This window comes from Stegostoma tigrinum, chromosome 26 (genome assembly GCF_030684315.1).
Source record: "Stegostoma tigrinum isolate sSteTig4 chromosome 26, sSteTig4.hap1, whole genome shotgun sequence".
Classification (NCBI taxonomy): domain Eukaryota; kingdom Metazoa; phylum Chordata; class Chondrichthyes; order Orectolobiformes; family Stegostomatidae; genus Stegostoma; species Stegostoma tigrinum.
Window position 1 is genome coordinate 46452009 of NC_081379.1, and position 19652 is coordinate 46471660.

The window sequence follows — 19652 nt, forward strand, 5'->3', positions numbered from 1 at the left end:
TCTCTAATTTGTAGCCAGAAGTATGTATTTTGTTGATCCAATTATGTTTCTGGTCAATGGTGATACCCAGGATGTTGACAGTAAACTATTCAGTCATAGAAGTGTCAAAGGGCAAGGATTACATTTTCTCTTGTTAATGTGTGACATTGTGTTACATTGTATGACATGAATGTTACTTGCCACTTATCACCACAAGCTTGAACATTGCCCATGAACTGCTTTATTATCTGAAAAGTTGCAAATGGAATTAGACACTCGGCAGTTTTCAATGAAAATCCCCATTTCTCACCTTATGATAGAGGAAGGATGATTAACAAAGCAGCCGAAGACAGTTGGGCCAAGAACACTGCACTGAATGATATTCTTGGTCTGAGATGTTTCCCTAAACTGTATGATTCCAGCCAACGCAGAGAATTTCTTTCATGTCTGTTAATTTCAATGCAACTGTAGCTAATGTCTATCTCAGTTAAATGTGGCCTTGATGTCAATGTCAACTTCTCACCTCACCTCTTTTGTTCATGTTTGAACAAAGACTGTAATGAAATAAGGAGTTGAATGGTTTTGGCAACACCCCAAAACTGAGCATTGGTCAGCAGGTTACTAGTGACTAGGTGCTGCTTAATGACTATGCTAACAACCTCTTCTATCGCTTTGCTGATGGCTGACAGTAGGCCGACAGAGCAGTGATTGGGTTTCTCCTGCATTTTGCAGGCTGGACACAGCTGAATAATTTTCCAATTTGTCAAGGAAATGCCTCTGATGTAAGTGCACTGGAACAGATAGACTAGAGGCGTTGCCTGTTCTGGAACATCAGTTTTCAGCATTGCAGCCAAGATGTTGCTTAACAGAAAGTTAATTCAAGGGAATTGGGTTTAATGAGAACTCTTGCCATTTAAGAGACAAGCAGCAAATGTTTAAATGATGGCAAGTTTATGGAAGTGGATGATGAGATTCCACCAGCTGGATGTTGGTACAGTCAACTTGAAAGGCAATAAAGGCAGGGATCAAGATTTCAGTAGTTGAACTGGGGCAGAGACAAAGCTGGGCAAAATAGATGACATAGGTAGTCTTAGTGATCATGCAAATCTCCTTCCCCAAAGACACCCCCTTTTCCAGAAAGGATACATTTGAGTCCTCTGGCTGCCCTCCCTCACCATCACCATCTGCTGCTGTGGGTTCCAACACATCTGCTCAAGCTCCTGTTCTCACTCAGTGACCTCCCTCACCATCGCCATCTGCTGCTGTGGGTTCCAGCACATCTGCTCAAGCCCCACTTCTCAATCAGTGACCTCCCTCACCATCGCCATCTGCTCAAGCCCCACTTCTCAATCAGTGACCTCCCTCACCATCGCCATCTGCTCAAGCCCCACTTCTCAATCAGTGACCTCCCTCACCATCGCCATCTGCTCAAGCTCCTGTTCTCAGTCAGTGACCTCCCTCACCATCGCCATCTGCTCAAGCCCCACTTCTCAATCAGTGACCTCACTCACCATTGCCATCTGCTCAAGCTCCTGTTCTCAGTCAGTGACCCCCCTCACCATCGCCATCTGCTCAAGCTCCTGTTCTCAATCAGTGACCTCCCTCACCATCGCCATCTGCTCAAGCCCCACTTCTCAGTCAGTGACCTCCCTCACCATCGCCATTTGCTCAAGTTCCCCTTCTCAATCAGTGACCTCTCTCAACATTGCCATCTGCTCAAGCCCCACTTCTCAGTCAGTGGCCTCACTCACCATCACCATCTGCTCAAGCCCCACTTCTCAGTCAGTGACCTCTCTCACCATCGCCATCTGCTCAAGTTCCCCTTCTCAGTCAGTGACCTCCCTCACCATCGCCATCTGCTCAAGTTCCCCTTCTCAGTCAGTGACCTCTCTCACCATCGCCATCTGCTCAAGCCCCACTTCTCAATCAGTGACCTCCCTCACCATTGCCATCTGCTCAAGCCCCACTTCTCAGTCAGTGACCTCACTCACCATCACCATCTGCTCAAGTTCCCCTTCTCAATCAGTGACCTCCCTCACCATCGCCTTCTGCTCAAGCCCCACTTCTCAGTCAGTGACCTCCCTCACCATCACCATCTGCTCAAGCCCCACTTCTCAGTCAGTGACCTCCCTCACCATCGCCATCTGCTCAAGCCCCACTTCTCAATCAGTGACCTCCCTCACCATCGCCATCTGCTCAAGCTCCTGTTCTCAGTCAGTGACCTCCCTCACCATTGCCATCTGCTCAAGCCCCACTTCTCAATCAGTGACCTCCCTCACCATCACCATCTGCTCAAGCCCCACTTCTCAGTCAGTGACCTCCCTCACCATCTGCTCAAGCCCCACTTCTCAGTCAGTGACCTCCCTCACCATCACCATCTGCTCAAGCCCCACTTCTCAGTCAGTGATCTCCCTCACCATCGCCATCTGCTCAAGCCCCACTTCTCAATCAGTGACCTCCCTCACCATCGCCATCTGCTCAAGCCCCACTTCTCAATCAGTGACCTCACTCACCATCGCCATCTGCTCAAGCTCCTGTTCTCAGTCAGTGACCTCCCTCACCATCGCCATCTGCTCAAGCTCCTGTTCTCAATCAGTGACCTCCCTCACCATCGCCATCTGCTCAAGCCCCACTTCTCAGTCAGTGACCTCCCTCACCATCGCCATTTGCTCAAGTTCCCCTTCTCAATCAGTGACCTCCCTCACCATCGCCATCTGCTCAAGCCCCACTTCTCAATCAGTGACCTCCCTCACCATCGCCATCTGCTCAAGTTCCCCTTCTCAATCAGTGACCTCCCTCACCATCGCCATCTGCTCAAGCCCCACTTCTCAGTCAGTGACCTCCCTCACCATCGCCATCTGCTGCTGCGGGTTCCAGCACATCTGCTTAAGACCACTTTCTCAGTGCCCTCGCTCACCCTCTCCACTTGGTGGAATGTCAACATTAGGTTTACTCAATCGCCAGCAAGCCATCTCCTCTTCCTACCGAGCAGCCTGAAAAATACAATCATGAGCAATGCATACACAGGATTTTGATTCTTTAATTCACATGGAGAAAATGTTTCCGCTTGTAGGATGAACCTAAAAACAGAAGCATCAGATGTAAGATAGTTGTGTTGCTTTTTGGTCCTTGAAAATGATCAGATCTATAAAAGTTGGGGGGGGCGGTTGCACAGGGAGAGTTGGCTGCAAGAGCTGGTGGGGGTCAGCTTGCCAAAATAGGTACGGGAAAGGAAAGAAGCTGGCTGCAAAAAATGGCAGGCAGAAACTCTGTTTTCTCTGTGAAATTTTTAAGTAAACAACATTTACTTTGCTGTTAAAATTTCTATTAAGTCAAGATTCAGGTTTATGAGTTAGGCAATGCCTACATTAAAAGAAACTGTGAGATTTAAAGGTGTCTCATAGATGCTAGTTCTTCAACAGAGTCCTTGGAAACTATTGCTTATTTGGAGCCCATGACCTGAAAAGTCTGGCTGGTGACCCCATTGTGGGTCATGACACACAGTTTAAAAAGTGTTGTGAATGAATTCGAGGAAGGATTCACAAGGAACTTCATTCCCTAGGGAATGGTTAGAATGTTGAATTTGCTGTCACATGGATTATTTAAAAATATCTTTAAGGAAATCCAGATATGTACATCAAGGAGGAAGGGGTAGAACATTAAACTAAATTGATTTGAATGTGGCTTCAGTGGATAAATACTAGTGCAGACCAGTTGGATAGGATGACAGATCTGTTCTTCGTCTGTAAACGCAGCCAATACAATTTTGAGAAAAGAAATTAAGTACAAAAGACAATCTCTTACTCCGGACCACTACTTAATAAATACTGCAGATACTGGAATTTGTAAATGATCACAGAGTTCTGGAAATATTCAACAAGTCTAGCAACATTAAAAAAAACCTTAGGAGGAGTAGTCCGTTTGGTCTATTGAAGCACTCAATAAGATCTGATTATAGCCTCAACTCCACTTCCCTTCTAATCTCCACTTTGACTCCCTTGTTAGTCAAGAATCTGCCTTCAAAATATAATGCTGCTGCATTCACTACTCTCTGGGGAAGAGAGTTCCACAAGCATCTGTGCAAAGAGGCTATCCAATTGTTGCATCTACTACAATGTGTGTTTAAAAATTTCTTTGCATAGGGCAGACTACAAATTGCTCAAAGCACTACTTGCTTGTCTACAAGCAGTTTACATTTCAGAAATCATGCCTTACGTTATGCTGGAAATTTGTTTAAACATTTTGAGCAGCCCGTTTACTTCAGAATGCAGAGCATCCCAGATTTTTGTGTTGCCCGCCTCAGACTTGGTCTACTGTATGAATCTGTGAACCTTGCCTTAGCACATGATGAGAATTTTCCATGATGTTCTCCACCATCAAGTGGTGTGCAACCACAGTTTTCTCTAGACACATGAAGCATGGTCCAAGTGCTCTTCAAATTGTACCATTAAATGAGCTGTGTGGTAGCAGGAGGGGAAATGAAAGAGAAAATACCAAATTTAGATTAGAGGATCATTATTACTGTTAAACTGATTCTTCATATACCCAACTCTCCTACCCAAAGATTCTTTTTAAATGAACTCGAAATGAAAAGCTTGAGGAAAGAACGGAAGTGTGGCGTTAATTGCACAATGGTCTCTACATTTGCCATAATATTCCACGTGTAAGGATGATTTGGATGTGTGTGCTGTCATGTGAGAAATGAGAGGAAGAGGCTATTTTGCCTTTAATTAACAATTGAAAATCACAGCTTATTGCTTATGGATTGACTGCTTTGTGAAACTGGAAGTGGAGAAAACAGACCTATAAAGCAACATTGAGGTGACTGATCAGGGATGTGCTGAGCAACCTCATTTCCAGTGCTCCACAGAAATCTTTCCTTTTAAAACTGTCTTAGCTCCAAGATAACAGTCCAGACTCTGCCTCAAAAGATTGAGAAGTCAAACCATAAAGGCTTAAGCTTATGATCTAGGCTGGAAGTAAGAGGGAATGCTGCACTTTTGGATGAATTATAAAAGTGAGGCCTGTAGCCCTCCTGTCGAGCTATTACCTAGAGGGTAGAGTAGCAATGCCTGAGACTAATAGACTTCCAACAGTATGGAAGCAGGCCATTCCACCCATCTAGTCTGTACTAACGCTCCAAAGAGCATCACACCCTGACTCACCCTCTACATGCAACTCTGCATTTCCCATAGCTAATCCACCTAACCTGCACACCCCCTGATCACTACGGGCAATTTAGCATGGCCGATCCACCTAATCTGCATATCTTTGGACTGTAGGAGGAAACCAGAGCACCCAGAAGAAACCCACACAGAAACTGGGAGAATGTGCAAACTCCACACAGTCACGCAAGGGTAGAATCAAGCCCAGGTCTGTGGTGCTGTGAGGCAGCAGTGCTAACCACTGAGCTGCTATGCTGCCCAATACTAGGGAACAAATGATAGTTCCATCTTAATGAAGGGATAATTGAGTGAGAACTGAGTGTAATTATTTTGAATCAACCTATTCAAACATGTTGTGACACACCTATAGAGCAGGTAAGATCAAACCTGGACTTGCTGGCACAGAAGCAGAGAGAATACCACTGCGCCACAAAAGCCATATCAACACTATTTTTAATCATCCTGTTCAGACGTAATATGCCTTCAGATCTGGTGGGACTTAAACCCAGACCTTGTGCCCTATCATTGCACCATAAGACCCCTTGGAACGTTAGCCTTGGGTTCTGGATTACTCATGCATTACCTTAGAATTGGGTTTACTTATATACCTATATGGAACAATTAAACAGCATTGTTGGAGTTTTGTGATGCATGGGTTGGAATAAACCTCTGGCTTAAAAAGAAATGCCTGGGCTGCATCTAAACGACCTTTTATTCTCTGGCGTTTAATAACAGGTGTCTGCAAAATAACTCAGGGTACAGATTGCAGACTAAGAGATTTCTCCCTTCTGTCCTGTTCAATATTCGCTCAATGATCTGGTCATTTATTTCATTGCTGTTTGTCAGTGATTTCCATTCGCAACAATAGAATACCTACGTCAGCTTAAGTGTTATGCCTCAGGAGTGGGATTTAAACTCTAATCTCTCAGGGCAAGACTGCTACCAACTGAAGACATGGTTGACACTTTATAAACAGCTCTGTCCCACCAGTTATCCACAAGTAACTGAGTGACTGGCTCCAGGAAGTTATGTGATGCCACTTCTTTTAATATGTTGAGTTTGCAACTCTACTGGAAAGTGGACATGAGTAGGAACTGCCGAAGCTGCAGAATCCGCGATAACAAGGTGTAGAGCTAGATGAGCACAGCAGGCCAAGCAGCATCAGAGGATCAGGAAAGCTGGTGTTTCAGGTCTTCAGGGGAAGGGGATTCTGAAATAAATAGGGAGAAAGGGGGAGGGGGATAGAAGATGGATAAAGGAGAAGATAGGTGGACAGGAGACAGACAGGTCAAGGAGGCGGGGTTGGAGCCAGTAAAGATGAGTGTAGGTAGGGAGTTAAGGAGGGGATAGGGGAGGACGGGATGAGGTTAATAGGTAGGAGATGTTCCTATGGATTCCTTATCCCCCACCTCTTCCTCCGCTATATCGACGACTGTTTCGGCACCACCTCGTGCTCCCACGAGGAGCTCAAACAGTTCATCTACTTCACTAACACCTTCCACCCCAATCTTAAGTTCACCTGGACCATTTCTGATACCTCTCTCTCTTTCCTGGACCTCTCTATTTCCGTCTCTGGCAACCAATTGGAAACCGATATCCATTTCAAACCTACCGACTCCCACAGCTACCTAGAGTACACCTCCTCTCACCCACCTTCCTACAAAAATGCGATCCCTTGTTCCCAATTCCTTCGCCTCCACCACATCTGGTCCTGAGATAAGACATTCCACTCCCGGACATCCCAGATGTCTTCCTTTTTCGAGGACCGCAACTTCCCCCCACCCAACAGTGGCCGAAAATGCCGTCGACCATGTCTCTCGCATTTCCCACAACTCATCCCTCACAACCCCGAACCACAAATAATGAACAAATACAAACAAATTGTTTTTAACCAGTTATAATTAGCAAATGTAAATTGCTAAGATATATCTCTACAATTTAAACTCTACCCCTTCTTAAACTCCTGCCTATATTTTGCCTGGAACAAAAACAAGTAAGACATAGATATTAAGTGTGCAAAAATAAAAAGTCGTTCAGGAAAACGCAACTTGATAGTACGAATCTGGAACACAGACCGCATTCTTTCTCATCCTTTATAATTCATTTTTAATTCTTTGCTGATGAAATGAAGTTACTTGCACACTGATATTGTCTCATTTGTTCATGGAAAATTTGCCCTTTCACTGTCTTTCACCGGTGGTTTGTTCCTCCTTCAATAGGGAATAGGCAGAGAAAAGTTAATGGAAAGCAGCTAATACTGGAGATGTTCTAGTATCCCAAAAAAGGAAGAAGGAAACATAGAACAAGATTGTTTAATGCTTTGCAGTCAAGGTGTTTCTCTCTCACACTGACCCCTCGCAAGCCATTGTCCCTGGTCAAGAGCCAATCAGAATGTTGTTGTCAAGTAGTTTTCCTCTATTTCCGAAAACTTTGGTTCCATGATGTCTACTGCTTTCACTGTTTCAGGTAAACACAGCATTGCATGTAACTGACAATGCTCTCTAGTAAACATGATTTTTAAAACTGACGCTATCTCTTTAGCATGGTCTCCTTGGTTTAAGGCAGTGTCTTCTTCTTCCAATCCACAGCCTGAAAATGAGAAAAATGTGTTCTTTGTCGCAAGTATATGCTGTTATATGAACCAAAAGGAATGGAGAATCTGGTCCAAGACTGACCTAGCAATGCACATTTCTATTCTAAACAAGGAATTCCAATGCACCAGATCACTTCCTTTTGCACTGAATTGATGAGCTAAGAAACATTTTATGCTCATCCAGGAATAATAAATATTTGCCCAAATTATTATGTGCATGTGCCAGACCCCAGATTGCAAATAAAAGGATGATCACAGTTTCAGCAATGCCTAAAGCATGAGGGATCCATGACAGGAACTGACATAAAATGACATTTTATGAATTCTCTTGATTGTTCAGTGGGTAAACATACTGAACTGATCTTTCGTCTCCCCCCCAACCTCTTCTCAGGAAGACAGTGCTTGTGCTTGCTGTTTGCAAAAAAATATTTTGCCTGGAATAGATCACTAGCTTACCACTAAAGCTTAAGGGGGACCACTGGCAGCACCAGCATCAAGCATAGTTGATGAGGAAACTTTGCCAATCTTACCATATATGAAGCAAAGAACTAGGTGCTAGGAATTGACCCTTCAACTTTCCTTTGTTATTCAATTAGATCATGATTGATTTGAATTTTTTTATTCACTCGTGGAACATGGGTGTTGCTGGCTGGCCAGCATTTATAGCCCATCCTTAATTGCCCTTGAGAAGGTGGGGGTGAGCTTTTTTTTTAACCGCTGCAATTCATGTGCGGTAGGTGGACCCACAAGTCAGGATGGAGAATGGCTCAGAAGGAACTTGCTGAGGGTGGTATTCCCAGGTATATGCTGCCCTTGTCCTTCTTGATGGAAGTCGCCATGGGTTTGGAGGGTGCTGTCTGAGGATCTTTGAGGAATTTCTGCTGTGAATCTTGTATACAGCACTCCCTGCTGCTATTGAGCGTCAGTGGTGGAGGGAGTAGGTACTAGTGGATGTGATATCAATCAAGCAGGGTGCTTTGTCAAGGATGGTGTGAAGCTTTTTGAGTGTTGTTGGAGCTGCACCCATTCAGGCAAATGGGCTTTATTCCATAAAAGACCTCAGCTTTGCCTTATACACAGTGAACAGACTTTGGGGAGTGAGAAGGTGAGTTAATCACCACAGTATGCTTAGCCTCTGACCACCTCTTGTAGCCAATATGCTTATGAGGTGACTCGGGATCAGTTTAGCTCTGTGGGCTGGATGGTTGGTTTGTGAAACAGTGTAATGCCAACAGGTTCCTTTCCCATCACTGCTTCTGATTACTATGAAGGACTCTCCTTTATAAGCTCCCCCCTCGAGTGAGGTATGGTTGCCCTCAGGTTGAATCACCACCAGTCATCTCTCTCTAATGAGAGAGCAGTCCCATGGTCTGGTTATGAGACCTGTTGAGTTTCTGGTCAATGGTAACCTCCAGGATTTTGATATTGGGGGATTCAGTGATGGTAACTCCATTGATTGTCAAGGGGTGGTGGTTAGATTGTCTGTTTTTGGTGATGGTCATTTCCTGGCATTTGTCACTTGTCAGCCCAAGCCTGGATAGAGTCCAGATCTTGTTGCAATTGAACATCTACAGCTTTGGTATCCAAGAAGTTGCGAATGGTGCTAAACATTGTGCAACCATCAGCAAATATCGCAACCTCTAACCTTATGATGGAAAGAAGGTCATTAATGAAGCAGCTGAAGATGATTGGGTGCAAGGATATTACCCTGGGGAATCCCTGCAGAAATGTTCTGGAACTGAAATGACTGACCTCCAACAACCACAGCCATCTTTCTATGTGTCAGATATGATTCTAAATAATGGAGTATTTGCTTCCTAATACCCGTTGATTACAGAGAGGAAATAGATAGATTACAGATAGGAATATAGAGAGGAAAATCATCTATTTCCATTCATTTCTGCTATTATGTAGAAAAGAGGAACCATTTACCCAACCAGTCTGTGCTCAAGTAAAAACTCCACTCCAGTTTCCATTAAACTGATCTTAGAAGTTTTATTCTCTTTTCTGTTGTGTACCCAGCCAGTTTCCTTTTTGTAAATATCTAAGCTATTTGCATCAACCATTTTGTGCTGTTATGAGTTGTAACCAACTTTTAATAAAATAAATTTCTCCTTTCATCTCAGTTCAATATATCTCAGGCTGAACAGAAATAAAAACAGAAAACGCTGGAGCAACTCAGCAGGTCTGGCAGCATTTGCAGTGAGAGAAAGCCAGAAATAGTATTTTGAAATGCGGGACTCTCCTGCAAGAACTTAATTCTGGTTCTATCATTTATAATTTTAAAGGCCTATCAGATCTTGAGTAAGCCTTCTCTTTTCAAAGGAAAGATCCCCCAGTCTAATAAATCTGTTCAAATTTCAGATCTGTGATCATTCTTATAAATCTTTTATGCATATTTTCCATTGTTTTTATGCCCTTCCTGCAGAATTGGAACAACGACTGTATATCCCAGGAGGAAGAATCAGTTAAAATCAATAGAAAACATGCACCTTATCTACCTGCCCTCCAATCAAGAATAACCAGTTTGAAACAGGAAAAAACAGAAGAACTGCTAAATCTAACTAGAAATAACTCTGGAACAAAAACAAAGTTGCTGGAAAAGCTCAGCCTCAAACTGTTCTGAAGAAGGGTCACCGGACCCGAAACATTAAGTCTGTTTTCCCCTCCGCAGATGCTGCCAGACCTGCTGAGCTTTTCCAGCAACTTTGTTTTCGTTCCTGATTTACATCATCTGTAGTCCTTTTGGTTTTTAGAAATGACTCTGTGCCTGAATATATCACCAGACCTCGACCTTGATCAGTTGTGAACTGTGAACTGCAACTGTGAACTGGGGACTGACTGCGTAACTCAGTCTCAATCCATCAGTCACCTCAAGCACTCCCTGTCCACTCACCCACACTCAGGCATTCACCCTGTCATGGATCAGACTAGACCCCCTCAAAATATTCTAAGGAAGTAGGCTAGACCCTAACATTTTCTTACTTTTAAAGGCAAATGTGAAGAGCCTCTTCCAGATGCAATGCAACTGGTCCAACTACTTGATGCTAGCCAAAACACTGTAGTTAAAATACAAACAAAAAAAAGGAGTTTGGGACAACTTAACTGTGCTGGAAACTTAACAGAAAAATAGATACAGTAACTATTACTAATTAACTGTTCTAATATATTAACATCCCATAAACACACCTCTTCGCAGAAAAAAGGAAATTTCAGGCACAGGTTCTCAAATGCAGTTCTCCTATTTGGGAGGAAAACAATATCAAGAGAAAATTCAGGGAGAGTAAGCTGGGAGACATTCACTGAAGCTTCCAACTCTATTGAGACCCCAAACAAAACAAAGTTGCTGGAAAAGCTCAGCCGGTCTGGCAGCATCTGTGAAGGAGAAAACAGGGTTAATGTTTCAGGTCCGGTGACCCTTCCGCAGAACCCAAAAGCTTCTGATGTTACTGAAAAACCAAAACCCAAATATCCTAATCTGTGAGAGCTAACCAGACCCATTCAGGCTGTAAAAAACAACAAGGCCTCCCAAGCTGTTTACTCAAGTGGTCTGTGGGATTGTGTTCAATGATGACTGAGATTGGTAAGTGGTGCAAATAGCCTCTTTATTGAGCATCCGTAGTAGCGCAGTTTGAGGCAGCGATGTAATCTAAAGTACAGTTTTACAGGGGCCTCTTTTACATACTGTTTTTACGTACATCAAAATTTTAGCATTACGGTGTTGCATTTTTGTATCTATTGTACACAAGTTTGTGTGACATCCGTCCTGGAGAAGCAGGAGATGATTTGAGCACTTGCCAAATGTTACTCCTGATGGGCTTAGAATGTCTGCCTGGTCAGAGCTTGCATAATTAAGAGATGTTAGTCTGTTTGTCTTTAAAGTTAGTAATGTAAGTAAAAATATTAAATAAGTGAAAAATTACATGTGTACTAAGTAAAATTATAGAGGATATTAAACTGACCTCCCGCAGCTGGATTGAGAGATTTCCTTTACTATTGCCGGTTCTGACAGTTCTTACACATTCATTCATTCCATGTTTCATGGAAGCGCTGTTTTGATAGTAAGTTTCTTAAACTGGTAGTGGCCCTATTTAATATGTATTTAAAAAGTGCGCACTAGTGGAGGAAACTGTTTGATGTTCTGCAACATATTCGGGTCCCAAGAGATGGTTGCTAAGGGTTAATTAATATTATAATCTTTCCATAGTTTCGAGTGAGTTATGGAGACATGATGGCAGGGATGGAGGTGTTCTGAGTAGTTACAATATTGACACTTATTCAGCAATAGCCTTTGATACAAAAACAGGTCTAAATGCTGCTTGCAGCTTGGGATCGAAAAGAATTGAAAGGTGCAAAGAAGTAGTATTGCATTAGAAGGGGTCTTTAATTTAGTTTAAAGCAGTGTTATGAATGAGTGAATGGAAAAGCGGTATAGTAGACGGTATAGTGCGCTTGTGGGTGATTTAGTAAAGAGTTATGAACGAATGAGCAGAAATGCAATATAGTAAACAAAGCTCTTGTGAGTTACTTGGTAAAGAGAATCAAAATACAACAGCTCACAGGTCTTAACTAGCCAGCTTGATACCTTTGGTTCAATCTCCCTCCTAAAAGTAACCAGGACAAAATAACCTCTTAAAGTTACAGCATCATCAAAACCCTCACTCAGACACTGACCTTCACTCACTATCACTTAGTCAATCACCCTCTCGTTCAGTCACTATTTTCTCCCCCATTGACACTTTCAATCATGCCAAGCCAGGCTCTGAACTGAAGCCTGAGCAGGTTGCTGTATAAGTGTATCATAACTTCACAATGCTAGAACAGGACTTTTCTCTCCCAATGGATGTGCAAATTGGGTCACAAAATATGGGCCTTAGTTAATTTTTGTTGGAAAAGTAACTTTCCTCTGCCTTTCTGGACACAGCTATTTTTGAGTGGCTTTTTAATGCATTAGGGAGGTGTTGGGTTAAAAGCACTTACATACATCACTGGTCCCCATTTTGAGGACCACAGATAAATTGTTTTCCTCCCACACACTTTTTGCATGCGCTGGCAGGGGTTTTGGAAGCACTGAATGTTACACCTCCTCAAGAGTTCACGACCACCAGGGGAAGCCTGCTCAGGAGTCAGAACTTTTCTGAATGTTAAGTGTAAACTGTTTCTTCATCTTCAAATTAAATGCGGCAACTGAAATTAGATGCATTTTCAATGCAGTGATTCATCATAAGGCTCTGTCCTGCAAAAGTAATTTAACTACTACATTGTCCACCATTCAGTAAGTCATTACAATTGAAATAGGCTTTCCCATTAGATGAAGTGCTAGTTTGCATTCAGTATTCAGTAAGCTTTGCATGATCATGAAGGAGAGATCATATCCATAGTAAGACATAGTGAGTACGGAGTTTGGGGAATTTGGAGGTGCATGGGAATTCAGTGCAGAGGGGAAGAGGTCTTTTCTGCTTGCTGTTTTTACCTCATAGCTTGTAGGGCTTTTTTTAAACAGGAGAAATGGAGGGCCAGGATCAGGGGTCCAGCACAAAAGAATGCCATTACAGGTAAATCATAAGTTCAGTAGTTGGTCATAGCTACTAATTTCAGACTGAAGATAAGTAGAGGAATTACTTAGGGGAAAAACCAAAATACCAGTAGGAATATTTTAAAAATCAAATTAAAAACTAACTAAATAAAAAAGAGCTGACCCAGGTGCGATGTGTTGTACCTGTCTGATGCGGGACCCCCATTATGGTTCAGAGTGACAACATCTACAGCAAGTGTTGGTTGCTTGAGGAATTCTGATTCAAAGTTGATGAGCTGAAGTCTAGGTTTCGCATCAGGGAGGGATGCTGTGTTTCAGGAGGCAGTCACATACCTTAAATTAACGGTCTCAAATTCAATCAGTGGTCAGGGACATTAGGATGTGATTATCAGTGACGCAAATAGAAGATCCAGGAAGTAGCATGGAAGGAGCCTCAAACCTGAGCTTGTCTAACAGGTTTAAGGTTATTGCTTCCTGTCTGGGTGAGAGCAGTGGCTGTAGGGAGGATGAACAACCTGACCATAGCACCATGGTACTGCGTGCCATTCAAAAGGAAGGAGAAAAGAGAAATGTAGTTGTAATTAGGGTTAGTACAATCAAGGGAACAGGATTGAGAGTCCCGAAGGCTATGTTGCCTGCCTGGTGCCTGGGTTCTGGAGATCTGATCTGGGCTGCAGAGAAACTTAAAGTGGGAGGGGAAAAATCCAGTTGTCATGGTCCATCTACGTACCAATGATATAGGTAGAACGAAAAACGAGGTTTTGCTGAGGAAGTATGAGCAACTAGGGGCTAAATTCAAAAGCAGAACTGAAAATGAAATAACTTCTGGTTTACTAACTAAGCTATGATCAAATTGACACAGGGTCACAAGATTAAAGTGCTCAACATGTGGCTCAAAGATTGGTATGGGAGAAATGGATTTGAATTCATGGGACATTGGTACGAGCACTGGGAAGCATGGAGCTGTTCTGATGGTATAAGCTCCAAATGAAACATGCTGGGACCAAAATCCTGGTGAATCACATGAAAAGATCTGTGGATAGGGCTTTAAATTAAATAGTTGCGAAGTGGGTTCAATGGCATGGCAAATTTTGGAAAAAGTTAAAGCAGGGGGAGGGTTCAACAGAGATTATTAAAGTTTCCAGAACAAGTAACAGGTCAGGGAGTATGGAAAGGGTCAGGTATCTAACTTCAGGCGCAGCAGATAAGGGGACAACTGTGACCAAGGGGCAGTCATTGCTGAGGGTGTTGTACGTAAATGCACGCAATATACAAAACAAGGTAAATGAGCTTGTAGATTGAAATTGGCAGGTATGATGTTGAGGCACAGAGACATGGCTGCTACAGGATCAGGACTGGGGATGAAATAGCCAAGGAAACATGTCCTATTGATAGGAGAGGCAGATGAATGAGAGGGTGGTGTTGCTTGTTAGTAAGAAATTAAATCAATAGCAAGAAGAGACATACAGCCGGAAGGCATAGAATCTATGTGGGTAAAGCTGAGGAACTGCAAGGCAAAAATGCATTAATGGGGGTTGTATAATAGGCCTCCTCGCAGGGTGAGGAGATGAAAATAAATGAGGAGATAGAAAAGGGATCTAAAAAAGGTACTATTACAATAATCATGGGAGACTTCAATACACAGGTGGATTGGGAAAATCATGTTGGTAGTGGATTCCAAGGAAAAGAATTTGTGAAATGTCTACGAAATCTTTGTTTTTTGTAGCAACTGTGGTAGAGCCAAAGCGCAACGAGGTTGGGGGGTGTTGGTGGTGCTGTGGTTCTGGCTGAAACTTGGAGAATACTGAGAGGTCTGGATAGAATGGACATAGGGAAGATGTTTTCACTAACTGAGGGAACTAGAACCCGAGGGGGCATCGTCAGAGTAAAGCGATGACCATTTAGAACTGGGATTAGGAGGTATCTTTTCAGCCAGAGGATGGTTGATATGTGTAACTCATTGCCTCGGTACCGAGGATCACAAGTCACTGAGTGTATTTAAGACAGAAATTGATAGGTTCTTGATTAGTAAGGGTATCAAGGATTGAGGGGCGAAGGCAGGAGAATGGGGTTGAGAAAAATATCAGTTAAGATTGAATGGCGGATCAGATTCAATTGCCAATAGGTCTAACCCTGCTCCTATATCTTTTAGTCTTATGGTCTTATAAAATATAGAATAATGTGTTGGTGAATTCTCTTCATCATTTTAGCTCTGGAATTTAAATGTACGGATCACTCTGACTGAGAGAAAAGTAATCCTAATGTTATCCTCACGGGAGTACTGTGCTGGAAATTAAATCACGCCATTCCCAGTTTCATCACAAAGTTTAAAAATTTAATAATTGGACACAAATTCACCAATTTACCTGTTTCTTAGAGCCAGGTTGACAGAAAGCATTGATCAGGTTTATTTACCTAACAAGAATGAACATTTATTACAAACAAATTAATTCTAGATACAGATAAACAATCATGAACCGACAACATAAACCCTACCTATAAAATCCCCTATACATGCAGCCAGGCACAAGAGACTCAGTGTTATGGGTGGAGAGAAAGGCTGGGAAATCAGTTCAATGCCCTTGTCCACAGGATTCACTGAGATTATCCTTTTGGCTTGTTAGGATGTATTGCTCCTCCATCTGCCTTCTCCAGGAACTCTGACTTGCTTACATGAGGCACAGGGGGACTGGTTCCAATGTATTGCTTACAGCAATTGATGAAGTGAAATAAATTGGCTTTCTTCAGGCTTAAGGTGTTTTTTAAAATGCCTTTTTAAAGTACAGCTACTTTGTTTCAAAGCTATAATGGCTATTGACCAAACATTCACACCTACAAGCTGTTCAGCTATCTTGGACCTCACAACATAGTTGTGATGGGCAGAAGATCTATGTCATTCACAACTGGTCAGCACTCCAGAGACCAAACAGCCAAATCTCCCTTTACTCTTCGCCCATTGCTTGAACAAACAACAATGTAAAGGGTACTTACAATGACTGTCAGGTAGCTTGCTTTTGAAAAGTGTGACAATCTTATGCACAGTCCTTGGTTTTTAAATTGTTCCTTCTCCCATTTCAGTCCAGCATCAAAAATACAGAATAAAAAGATACACTCTTTATTATGACAGTACTTTCCAAAAGTATAAAAAAATCTGAGTACCCGCTTCCCTTAAGTGATTCATGGGCAATCTGGACGGGTATATGAATAAGAAGGATTTAGAGGGATATGAGTCGAATGCTGGCAAATGGCACTCGGTTGGATTTGGATGACTGATCAACGCAGATGAGTTGGACCAAAGGGTCTGTTTCCATGTTGTATGACTCTCTGACTCTTTGATCCTATAAATGTTGTAACTATAGCTGCACTTACCATTTCTTCTGGCAGTTCATTCTACATGTGAATCACCCTCTATGCAAAAATGTTGTCCCTCAGGTTCCCTTTTAAATCTTTTTCTCTTAGCTTTAAAATATGCTCTGTTGTTGTGAAGTCCCCTACCCAATGGAAGAGACTTTTGCTATGCACCTTATCTATGCCCCTCATGATTTTATAAGCCTCTATGAGGTCATCTCTCAATCTTTTATGCTCTAGTGAGAAAAAGCCCCAGCTCCTCCAGCTCCTCATTATAACTCAAACCATACAATCCCAGTAACATCCTTGTAAATCTTTTCAGCATCCTCTCCAACTTGTTAATATCCTTCCAATAGCAGAGCAACCAGAACTGGATGCAGTACTCCAAAAGTAGCTTCTCCAATGTCCTGAATAACTGCAATATGACATCCCAACCCCTAAACTCAGTGATCTGAGCAATGAAGGCAAGCATTCTAAATGAATTCTTTACCAATCTGTATAACTGTGACACAACTTTCAATGAACTTTGTACCTGAACCCCTAGATCTCTCTATTCGACAACACTCCCAGGGCTCTGGTTCCATGTCTAAAGATTTATTTTCATCTAGAGTTTGTGTTAGAGGGTTTGTCTTTTGTTTGTCTTAGTTGTGAATGAGTATGTGTGTATTTGGGATGTTTAAAGGGGTATAGTTGAAGCTCATAGGTGTAGATTAGGAGCCCTTTCCTTTCTCTGCCACTTGCTAAAGTTGTTTGATACAATAAATAGAGTTATTTTCCCATTAATAATGAAACTTGGTGTGAACTACTTTTGTCCTGACAGCAGTACTTCAGGCAAATTGATCATCTCGGTGGTCTAATTGAGTTAGAGTTAGGGATGGCTTGTAGAACAGTGGGACACAACTATCAGTGCACTCTTCCTGGTTATGTTGAGACATTGCTCTGAAAAAAATTCCATGATTCTGTGAGTGAAAAATACAGACAGGGAGGGCGAGACAAATAGATAACCAGAGAATTGTGTGAGAGGCAATGAGGGAACATAAAAAAGATAGATGAGAATGCAGAGATGGAGAAACAGGTGCAAAGACTGTATTGGGTTAGATGTGAAAGCCTTACAACTACACAAACAGAAGGGAGACTTGAAGGAGTCAGACTGTGTGACAAGAACATAGAAACACAGGGAATGAATGGCACTTGTCTGTGAATATTACCACTTGTTCATAACTAGAAAAATAGAGTAATCCTGTGTCTGTTCTTGACACTATGAACATCAAGCACCATTATTTTTCATTTGTTAGGCCTTTATGTTTTTCCGCTTTTCGTTGAACCATTTCTAATTTTGTCATCAAACTAACCTTTTCCCTTTAAACTCTTTCCCAATTCTCCCCAAAATCGTCTTTGCCCTCATACAACAAAAAAAAATTCTCTGAAACACATGGGATTCCTCACCCAGTCCTTACTCCCTTAACAGTAAAACGTAAAGCATTTTACACGTTAAAAGTTCAACATTTCCACAGATATTCACAAACTCACACAATTTTTTTTCCATTAATCCTCAAAAATACCTCAAATTTTGATTTAGTTAGCCTGTTTCCAAGTGCTTGCCAAAGTATCCTTGGCATTGCAGAATTATGGAATTTCTTTTATTCATTCATGGAATGTGACTATCGCAATGCTCATCCCCAGTTGCCGTTGAGAAAATAGTGGTGAGTAGCTTTCTTAAAGTACTGCAGTCTATTTGGCGTAGGTACATCCACTGCGCCATTAGGGAGGGAGTTCCAGGATAGTGAAAGAATGGTGATATATTTCCATGTCAGGATGTTGAGCAGCTTGCAGATGGTGGTGTTCCAATGCATCTGTTACCATGGGCCTTTTAGAGTAGTCATAGTTTTAAAAGACATTAGCAAAGAAGCTTTGGTGAAGTCAGCAGTACCTCTTTTAGCTGGTACACACTGCTACTGCTGAGCACTGGTAGTGAATGCTGGTGCCAGTCATGTAGGCTGCTTTGTCCAGGATGGCGTCAAATCTCTTGAGTGTTGTTGGAGTTGCACTAATCCAGACAAGTGAGCAATATTCCATCACACTCCTGACTTGTGCCTTTTAGACAATGACAGGCTTTTTGCTGCATGATTACTAGCCTCTGAACTGTACTTGTAGCCATAATATTTGTACAGATAGTCCAATACAAAACCATCTGAGGTTGATAGTAGGGGACTCAGCAATGATAATGCCATTGAATGTCAAGAGATGACGGTTGGATTTTGTCAGATTGGAGAAGTTCTTTGCCTGGCAATCATGTGGTATGAATGTTACTTGTCAGCCCAGATCTGGATGTTGTCTAGGACGTGCTGCAGTTAGGCATGGACTGTTTTTTAACCCTGTTAAGCCAAAGGTTTTGCTTTCCAGTTGTGTAGATTCTGCAGAATACTTATGATTCCATGGCATTACACAAAAGAGATCAGTGAATCCTCCTAGTGTCTTGGCCAGTATTTGTCCCTCAATCAACATGACCAAAAAAGGATTAGCTCACTGTTTCTGCCATTACATTTTGTGGAATTTTACTACGTATAACAGTTCTCATTGTTTTCAATTAGTTGCATGTAAAATGTTGTGGGAAGTTTTTGAGAGATGCAATGTAAATAGTTCTCCTTTCATAGTGTGACCAGCTGAGCCCTGACTTCAGTGATGCATGAAAGATAATGCACTAGTGCCTATGTGCCCTTTTCTCTTATTTGTATGTAGATGAATAATATACCCACAAACAGTGATCTCTGCTCCGTCTATACAATCTGCTTTCTGTGTTCAGCAGATATTCCCTGAACTAACTGATCTTCCTCTACTTTTTGCCTGGTTATGTCTATTTCCCAGTTACAAAGAATGATAAAAAGGGAATGGAGATGCATCACAGATTGGTACAGCAATGAAGGGCAGATTTGTGCTTACTTTCAGTGTAACATTGGGCCTGGTGTCACAAAAAGGAGGAAAAGCAAATGTAAATGAGAGTGGATTTGGGTATCAAAGAAATTATCTGCAT